The sequence below is a fragment of the Schistocerca nitens genome, chromosome 3 (genome assembly GCF_023898315.1).
Source record: "Schistocerca nitens isolate TAMUIC-IGC-003100 chromosome 3, iqSchNite1.1, whole genome shotgun sequence".
Taxonomy (NCBI): Eukaryota; Metazoa; Arthropoda; class Insecta; order Orthoptera; family Acrididae; genus Schistocerca; species Schistocerca nitens.
In genome coordinates this window covers 859,361,900-859,371,718 of record NC_064616.1, presented here as the reverse complement: position 1 = coordinate 859,371,718, position 9,819 = coordinate 859,361,900, and the positions used below count along the sequence as shown (strand labels likewise).

General features: G+C 42.9%; 1 pseudogene; it reads right to left on the bottom strand.

Moving 5' to 3' along the window:
- Positions 1 to 6,464: 6,464 nt before the first annotated feature.
- LOC126250565 (5S ribosomal RNA) lies at positions 6,465 to 6,582 on the bottom strand (annotated as a pseudogene).
- Positions 6,583 to 9,819: the final 3,237 nt, after the last annotated feature.

Sequence of the window (9,819 nt, the reverse complement as noted above, 5' to 3'; positions counted from 1 at the left end):
TACGGCCGTAGTTTCCCCTTGCTTTCAGCCGTTCGCAGTACCAGCACAGCAAGGCCGTTTTGGTTATTGTTACAAGGCCACATCAGTCAATCATCCAAACTGTTGCCCTTGCAATTACTGAAAAGGCTGCTGCCCCTCTTCAGGAACCACACGTTTGTCTGGCCTCTCAACAGATACCCCTCCGTTGTGGTTGTACCTACGGTACGGCTATCTGTATCGCTGAGGCACGCAAGCCTCCCCACCAACGGCAAGGTCCATGGTTCATGGGGTAAATCCAAAACATGCACAATTAAATGGTTGGCCATATCAAAACTAATCTGAAGTTGACAGGCATTACTGCAGAAGGTGTCCAAAGCCGCAAAATCTTCGGGTCCAAAATTCTCGAATGGGAAGTTGACTAAGAGGAAAAACTAAAGAAGAAGACTGGAACAACATTTCTGGAGAGAAAAAGGAAGCTCACAGGAATAGAATGAAAGAAATATGGGCACGAAGGAAGACAAATGCCCACAGCTAAGTACTTTGTGTAGTCCTAATAGGCTTTTTCGCAAACAGTTATAATAATAATGCAACGTGAAGTTCCGTGTTCTGGCACTAGACGGACCAATCGAGCCCTACCGACTGCCGTGTCCTCCTCTTGCAACGGCGTCTCTGGATGCGGTATGGATGGCCATGTAGTAAGCACACCGCTCTTCTGATCATTGTCGGGTTTCTTGACTTTGGAACCGCTACTAATCAGTCGAGTAGCTCCTCAGCTGGCCTCAAGAGGCTGAGTGCATCCTGTATCAGTTCTCCCACCAAGAAAAAATCCTCGGCGGTACCGCGAATCGAACTCGGGTCCCCCGCATGTCAGTCAGCCGCACTGATCACTAGCTACGGAGACGGACAACAGTAATAATAATAGCTCTAATGATAAAATACATTGGTGAGGACTTCGGGTGCACACGAAGGTTACTATCCCAAAAATACTAGAGTCAATACACAAACTTATCCATTGATCAACATCAGGTAGACCTGACTGGCCGTGTTGAACCATCAGGAAAAGAAAATGCGTGGCTTAAGGGGAGAACAAAACAAAAAAATAAACGGTATGCTCATTCACCAGCGCCGCCGCCACTACTGTATTTAATAGACTATAAGACGCATCTTAATTTTCAAGCTTTTTTTAAAATAGCATTTTTATCATTTTTATTATTAGATTGCAAAGCCAGACTAAAAAAATTCTTAGTTTATAAAACTGAACTGACCTTTAAAGCCTCTGAAAATTCTCATCTTCTAGTTTTGGCTATTTTGCATTAGTCCTCTATTTACACATTTAGTCTTCCTCATTTTTTCAGTTCTTCTTTACTAGGCAGCCAATAGCGAATGGTTTTTCCTGTTGGTGGAGGGCCGAAATGCCGCTCAGCTACTCTGTTTCCATGTTTTCTGCATATGTTATTACTTTTAATTTATAGCCCGCATCATATGAGTACCTTTTATTTATTTATTTATTTATTTATTTAACGTGATCAGATTAGGGCCATCAGGCCCTCTCTTACATCGGACCAGTGTTTCACACATGCAGCATTTCACACATCAGAGTTACATCATAAGAATAGTTTAAATAAGAAAATTAGATTACTCTAGTGACAATATGAATAAAGAGTAATGACTAAGACCTAATAAAGTAAGTGCTGGCAGGACTTTTACAACAGGTGCTATACATACAAATTATGATAAAAGCAATAATAGTAACAGTAAAAAATCAAATAATAACGATAAACATGAGAAAAATTGCCAATAGTAATGAAGATTTGTGCAGATGTACATCAATATCTTGGTGTGTAAAGTAGATGTTTACTAGTATAGCGAGTTTTTGGGAAGGGAGATTTAAGGAGCGGGAAAGAGGGAAGTAATGAGGTGAAGTGCATTCATGTAAAGAGGAAGGCATTACTGTTGCTTAAGTAGATACGCCATTAACTGTTTTTTGAAGCCGGACATGTTTTTAAGTTCTCTAACATAACGAGGGAGGTTATTCCAGAGTCGGGTTCCCGCTACTGTAAAGGACTTGGAGAAAGTGACTGAGCGATGCAGTGGAACAGAGAGGATTTTATTATGATGGGAACGTGTGTTTCTGTCATGTTGTTCCGACATAAGCGTTAAGGACGAGGAGAGATATGAGGGACAGTGTACATTTATAAGACAATAGATGAGACAGAGTGTATGGAAATCTCTGCGTTTGTCTGCACGCAGCGAGGACAATTTTGCATACGTTGGTGAAATGTGATCAAAACTTCGAACGTCACAGATATATCGGACGCAGGCATTCATGACCAGTTCCAGACGTCGCGAATTTTCTTGAAAGAGGCCTTGTAGGATAATATCGCTGTAGTCAATGATTAGGAGTATAAGCGTTTGTACTAATTTCTTTTTCAGATCGAAAGGGAAGAGTTTTTTATATTTTTGTAGGACATGGAGGGATGCTGATGCTTTTTTGCACACTGCAGTTACGTGCTCTGTCCAATTTCGATTTTCATCTATTATTACTCCCAAACTCTTTGCTGAGGGAGAGAAGTTAATATCTGTTCCATTTAGGATAAGAGATGGCACGGATTCCCGATGTTCCATTAGAAAACTAGCTACTAACAAAATATTCTACTGTTCCGACAACACAAATCACTTTCAATGCAAGCTCACTGGCACCGTAGACTGCAATGACGCATCATAGGCTAGACAGTGTTCTGGGTTTGTGATGGCGGGGCGGGAGGGAGACAGTGTTAACAAGCTTGTGAATCCCCGAATCTCATGTTCGTCGCATAGATGCACTGCTGCTGCCAGTTGAATCCAGTGTTGCGAAATAGAGATAGGTTTCCAGCCGCGTCGAATATATGGCCATTTTTAAGACTGGCACAGATTGTAAATCAAACACTGGACATTTGTGTATTAATTTCTAGTATAAGATGCACGTGAATTTTGCAGGCAGTTTTTCGAAGAAAATACGGTACTCTACTCACTCAAATGGTCGCTTTAAAAAAAAATTTAAAAAAGCCGCAAATTAATCAAAGCAGCAGCACGCTTTTCAGCAAATCAAAGGACAAGAAAGGCGCAAAGGATGCCTAAACGCTGTTCATGGACATAAATCATCCGAAGAAACAAAAGATCAGAGTTAAGAAAATGAGGACGGATAAGAATGGAAACATTATCGAAACAGAATTCCGTCCGCGGTAGCTGAGTGGTTGCCGGCCACAGTGGCCGAGTGGTTCTAGGCGCTTCAGTCTGGAATCGCGCGACCGCTACGGTCGCAGGTTCGAATCCTGCCTCAGGCATGGATGTGTGTGATGTCCTTAGGTTAGTTAGGTTTAAATAGTTCTAAGTTCTAGGGGACTGATGACCTCAGATGTTAAGTCCCATAGTGCTCAGGGCCATTTGAACCAATCCGAATGGCCACTTTAACTATCATCATTTGCCGGCACGGTAGCTCAGCGTGTTCGATCAGAGGGCTGGTTGGCCTCTGTAATAAAAACTGAGCGAAAGGATCAACAACGAACTTGAACGGATGTCATGTGACGTCCGCAACGAGCAAACACGATAAAAAAAAAAAAAAAACAGGTCAGCGCGACAGAATGTCAAATCTGAGGGTCCGGGTTCGATTCCCGCGTGGGTCGGATATTTTCTCCACTCAGGGTCTGGGCGCTGTGTTGTCCTATCACCATCATTTCATCCCCATCGACGCGCAAGTCGCCGAAGTGGCGTCAAGTCAAAAGACTTGCACCCGGCGGACAGTCTACCCGACGGGAGACCCTAATCACACGACATTTATTTTATCGAAACAGAAGAGGAAAACAAGAAGCCGACACAAAATCCCGAAATAAATAAAGAAATGATAGGTTATGTGAGCCACCTAGACAACTGGGACAGCTAATTATAAGACACAGCTATTACTAAAAAAGTAAGTGCATCGATCAAACTCCATAGATGAAGGCCTCATGGCCAACCTGATCCGCTGTCTTTTTGTAAGTACTCTTATTAACTTTAATAGGTCCAACGCAATTTTGACGTAAGCAAATTGCGTCTTGCATTTATTTTAACTGGCAACATCTATGATGTTTGATGTTTCTTTCTTTTTTTCTTCCAAAACCCATAACTTCTGTTCAAGTACTCAACTAAAACATCTGTAATATAATAGAACGAAAAACCAGTCCAAGATGCAAATATTTTATTTTTCATGCGACGACTAGTTTCGGACCGAGACCCATTTTCAAATCAACATGTGTTGTGTAAAATGTGTAATGTACATTCACAGTGCATAGAGATAATGTGTACGGATTGTGAATGTACATTACACATTTTGTTGACATTTTCGGAAATGCCATTTTCGACTTTGCTGTGTTGATTTGAAAATGGATCTGGGCCCGAAACTAGTTCAAATGATTCAAATGGCTCTGAGCACTATGCGACTTAACTTCTGAGGTCATCAGTCGCCTAGAACTTAGAACTAATTAAACCTAACTAATCTAAGGACATCACACACCCATGCCCGAGGCAGGATTCGAAACTGCGACCGTAGCGGTCACTCGGTTCCCGACTGTAGCGCCTAGAACCATTCGGCCACTACGGCCGGCCCGAAACTGGCCATCGAATGAAAAATAGAATATTTGCAACTTGGAGTAGTATTTCATTCTATGAATTAATAGAAGTTGCTGACCCAAGTTACTCCAGCATGTTGGAAGTTCGTAAATTGTAATATAAACTTGAAATTTTTACTTATGTGACATTGCAGGGCAGTATGAAATCTACGTGTATCTTCGAATGTAGCAATGTTTTCACTCATCATTGTTCTATGGGCTTGTTTTTAGGATGGTTCGAAATAATAAAAAGGAAACTGAAAGGAGCAATGTTTTTGAAACAACTGTGAGATTAGTAGTGATAGAGGTAAAACGGCGGGAAATATCAGTTAGGAAAGTGAGTAGAGTTCAACATTCCTAGTAACACTTTAGAGAGGTGCTACAACAAATTCAAAGATTAGAACATTTCGAAACAGCAACATAATTCTGGGATAGATTTGGCTTCGCAAAAAGACTTCAGGTAACATATCGAAACGCCTCAATATGAGGCGTTCCACTGACTCTATTGAGCTGCCTTAAGACTTTCTATCTTATTTTCCCCTCCGTTGGTTGTCTAAAACGTACTTTAGAATCTGGGGAGAAGACTGAGCAGCAGATTGTAAAGTTCAACCACTTGACCTTTACTTACTCAACGAACATACCGAATCATACTCAGGATGAAACTCTTTGAACTGTTTGTGCTGAAGAGCAGAAGGAAACCTCATAAAACTGGTCAATTTGATCAGCCTGTCCATTAGTTCTTCCATTAGTTCTTTCAGAGTCACATTAACAAGGGGTGCCTTTTTGCCTGGTTAAATATATACTGGCAAGAAAGTAGCCCAGCATTTTTATCTTCGATTCTCTTTACTAGGCGTTTCTCTTTGTCGATCGTCGCTGGGGTTAAAAGAGACACTATTTTATCCTAACTAACGTTTGATTTTGTCATGAAGTCATAAAAAGTCTTAAATAAATCTTCTCTGCGAATCTGGCCTTTCAGCAACAATATGGTTAGCAATTCTTCCCTAAATTCTTTACTTTCAACATCCAGAAAGGGCACGAAAATAATGGACGATCTTCATCAACAACGTCGTATGATTCATCCTGTACTATGGCGCAGCAAGGCGCCTTCCACAGAAGTTCGAGCAAACTACTTTTATTTTCAGCAGCCAAAATTTCGATTCTGCTTGTATTACTTCTTGCTGACAATGGACTACCTCGAATTGCGGCAACAACATCTTTTTTCTCTTCAAAAAATGCCGCAGCCATTTCCAACATACTTTTTTTTTACTATCTCAGAGTCTGGAACTGGCTTCTGGTGTTTATTAACCAATCAACACACAAGCGTTGCTGCTTCTGCAGATTTTTCTTGCTCGCTCATTGAGCGAACTAGGAGGGTTGTACCTTTTTTTGTAAGAAGCTAGAACTACCTGGAGTTTTTCTGACGGGCTTCACTACTCAGAAAATTTTTTTTATGGAACTGCAGGTTCGTACTGTCGCTTTAAATTGGCGCTTCTAACACGAGCGGCAGTTCTGTTGCATATGAAGCAAATTGGAACAGCTCCAGGCCTCAGGAAACGCAAAACAATATTGTTCAGTCCAATCAGTCAAAAAGTCCTATTTTCACTACGAACATGACGCTTTTTAGGATGCATAGCAATGCAAAACAAACGATATAACTCTCTCCGTCCGAACAGGCCTTGGAAGGCCCAAAGGTACCGACCGTGTCATCCTCACAGCCCACAGGCCTCACTGGATGCGGATATGGAGGGGCACGTGGTCAGCACAACGCTCTCCCGGCCATATGTCAGTTTACGAGACCGGAGCCGCTACTTCTCAGTCAAATAGCGCCTCAGTTTGCCTCACAAGGGCTGAGTGTATCCCGCTTGCCAACAGCGCTCGGCAGACCCAATGGTCACTCATCCAAGTGCTAGCCCAGCCCGACACCGCTTAACTTCGGTGATCTGACGGAAACCGGTGTTACCACTGCGGCAAGGCCGTTGGCAAAATTGGACATGGGGCGGTAGTAAGGCCCATTTCACACTGGGACACTGGTGACGGTCGCCAGTGACGGTCACCGGTAATTGTGGTGAACACTCCCACCGGTGTTCGACACCGCAGGTATTGCCACCTGATTAGTTAGTGAAATGGAATCGAGCGAGGAGGAACTTCTGTTGGTACTTATGAGCAGGAGGAGAATGAAGACAAAACGTTTATTACACATACATCCACTGCTACATGATGGGCTGGAGAAAGGATTGTTTTATACTTCTCATGTCGTTTGAAGATACGTTAATTATTCATAGATAGCACGACATGTCACCTCGTTTAGTCCGTGGAGGAAATATTACGAACAGTTTCAGAGATGCCTTTGCAAACTACTTCGTTAGCCCCGAAGGTGAAGTGGCTTGGCAGCTGCAAAAAATGTAATTGCTAGAAATGTTACGTGAACGTTAATGTGGTTAGGCCTCATTGTTCATCTGGCATTGTATTTGTGATGTGCGTGGTGCAATTATTGCTATGTTAACTGTAAGAAGTCACATTATTGTATTCACTGAACTGATTGGAACTTAAAATTATAGTGAGTCAGGAACTCGTACCTCAATAATATTATAATAAATAAATAAAATTAATTATTGTGGTAGCCACATATTAATTCTAATGAAGAATAATATTTTATCTCTATTTTTTGGACCATAAAGCGGAACGCCTTAAGACGCAGAAGAAGAGGGAGCGAGAGATGCAAATGTGGTTGAAGGTTATTACCCTCCTAGCCACCACTTTGTTGCTATAGTCATCGCTTCTGAAATCCCAAATAGCGGGACAACATTCTCCTTCACTTGTAAAATTATCCATGTTAATGAAATCTAAACTCATGGCTACAATGTGTACAGTATAATATACCGGGTGATCAAAAAGTCTTGAAATCTTAATAAACCACGTAATAATGTAGATAGAGAGGTAAAAATTGACACACATGCTTGGAATGACATGGGATTTTATTAGAACAAAAAAAAAGTATTGCTATACGCGTGAAAGATCTCTTGCGCGCGTCGTTTGGTGATGATCGTGTGCTCAGCCGCCACTTTCGACATACTTGGCCTCCCAGGTCCCCAGACCTCAGTCCGTGCAATTATTGGCTTTGGGGTTACCTGAAGTCGCAAGTGTATCGTGATCGACCGACATCTCTAGAGATACTGAAAGACAACATCCGACACCAATGCCTCACCATAACTCCGGACATGCTTTACAGTGTTGTTCACAAAATTACTCCTCGGCTACAGCTATTGTTGAGGAATGATGGTGGACATATTGAGCATTTCCTGTAAAGAACATCATCTTTGCTTTGTCTTACTTTGTTATTCTAATTATTGCTATTCTGATCAGATGAAGCTCCATCTGTCGGATATTTTTGAACGTTTGTATTTTTTTGGTTCTAATAAAACTCCATGTCATTCTAAGCATGTGTGTCAATTTGTACCTCTCTATCTACATTATTTCGTGATTTATTCAGTTTTCAAATTTATACTGACTTTTTGATCACCCGGTATAATAAATGTTACGCGGCACTGTCTCAGAAATGACAGCCTGTCTGTTGGCAAATCCGCAGTGCTGTGTCTGTGATCTGTGTCACAGTGCGAACACTCCGATTCAGACTAATGCATGTCCGGCGGCGACTGCTGTGAACACAGTGACTGTCCGTCACATGTCGCGAGGGTGAGTCACTGCTGCGTGACAGTGGCCCCATGAGGCGGTGTAGTGTCCCGGTGTGAATTCTGCAGTTTAAACGAATGTATCTCTGTCGGTGACCGTCGCTGGTGACCGTCACCAGTGTCCCAGTGTGAAAGGGGCCTAATGATCGGACCCGATCCATGCCCTCATCTACGCTATGAGAACAGCTAAAACGTTATACCTCGATAGTAATGAAACGCTCGGTACCAGATCGCAACAATTGCTGCCGAAGAGGCCATAAACTTTGTGTACTTCATGTAGATTCGTTCTTTACCAAAAAAATACCGGCGCCCGACACAGCATGTGCCGACGCAGCGCAGAGGAATTACTTCCGTGTCAAAGTGTCTGCTGCCGCACACCAAAGGAGTCATATCGCAAAGGAGCCGTACTGCAAAGGACGCTCTTCGTTGCAAAGATCGACGCCGCCGAGTGAACTTGCCCGACGCTTCATAAAGTAGCTTTAAGCTATCGCTCGAGCTACGAACACAAAAAATAGTGATTAAATGAATACGATTTCTCCGACTTAACAGACGTTTCAGAGGTTGCCAGAGCCTGAAATCGACTTATAACATTTCCTTTAAATAAAATTCTCGTGTTGCGTTCGTGTGTACAGAGCTTTTATGTGGATCGACATACACTGAAGAGGCAAAGAAACTGGTACACCTGCTTAATATCTGATAGGGCCCCTGCAAGCACGCAGAAGCGCCGCAACACGACGTGGTATGGACTCAACTGTCTGAAGTAGTTCTGGAGGGAACTGACACCATGAATCTTGCAGGGCTGTCCATAAATCCGTAAGATTATGAGAGGGCGAAGATCTGTTCTGAACAGCACGTTGCAAGACATCCCAAATACGCTCAATAATGTTCATGTTTGGGGAGTTTGGTGGCCAGCGGATGTGCTTAAACTCAGAAGAGTGTTTCTGTAGCCACTCTGTAGCAATTCTGGACGTGTGGGGTGTCGCATTGTCCTGCTAGAATTATCGGAATGTACAATGGAAATGAATGGATGCAGGTGATCAGACAGGGTGCTTACGTACGTGTCCCCTGACAGAGTCGTATCCAAACGTATCAGGGGCCCATATCTCTCCAACTGCACCCCCCCCCCCCCCTATACAATTACAGAGCCTCCAACAGCTTGAACAGTCCCCTGCTAACACGCAGGGTCCATGGATTCATGTCTCCATACCTGTACACGTCCATCTGCTCGATAGAATTTGAAATGACAGTCGTCCGACCAGTCGACATGTTTCCAGACATCAACACTCCAATGTTGAATGGCCCAGGTGAGGCGTAAAGCTTTGTGTTGTGCAGTCATCAAGGGAACATGAGTGGGCCTTTGACTCCGAAATCCCATATTGATGATGTTTCGTTGAATGGCTCGCACGCTGACACCTGTTGCTGCCCAGCGATGGAATCTGCAGCAGTTTGCGAAATGGTTGCACTTCTGTCACCTTTAACGATTCTCTTCAGTCGTTGGTCCCGTTTTTGCAGGATCTTTTTCCAGCCGC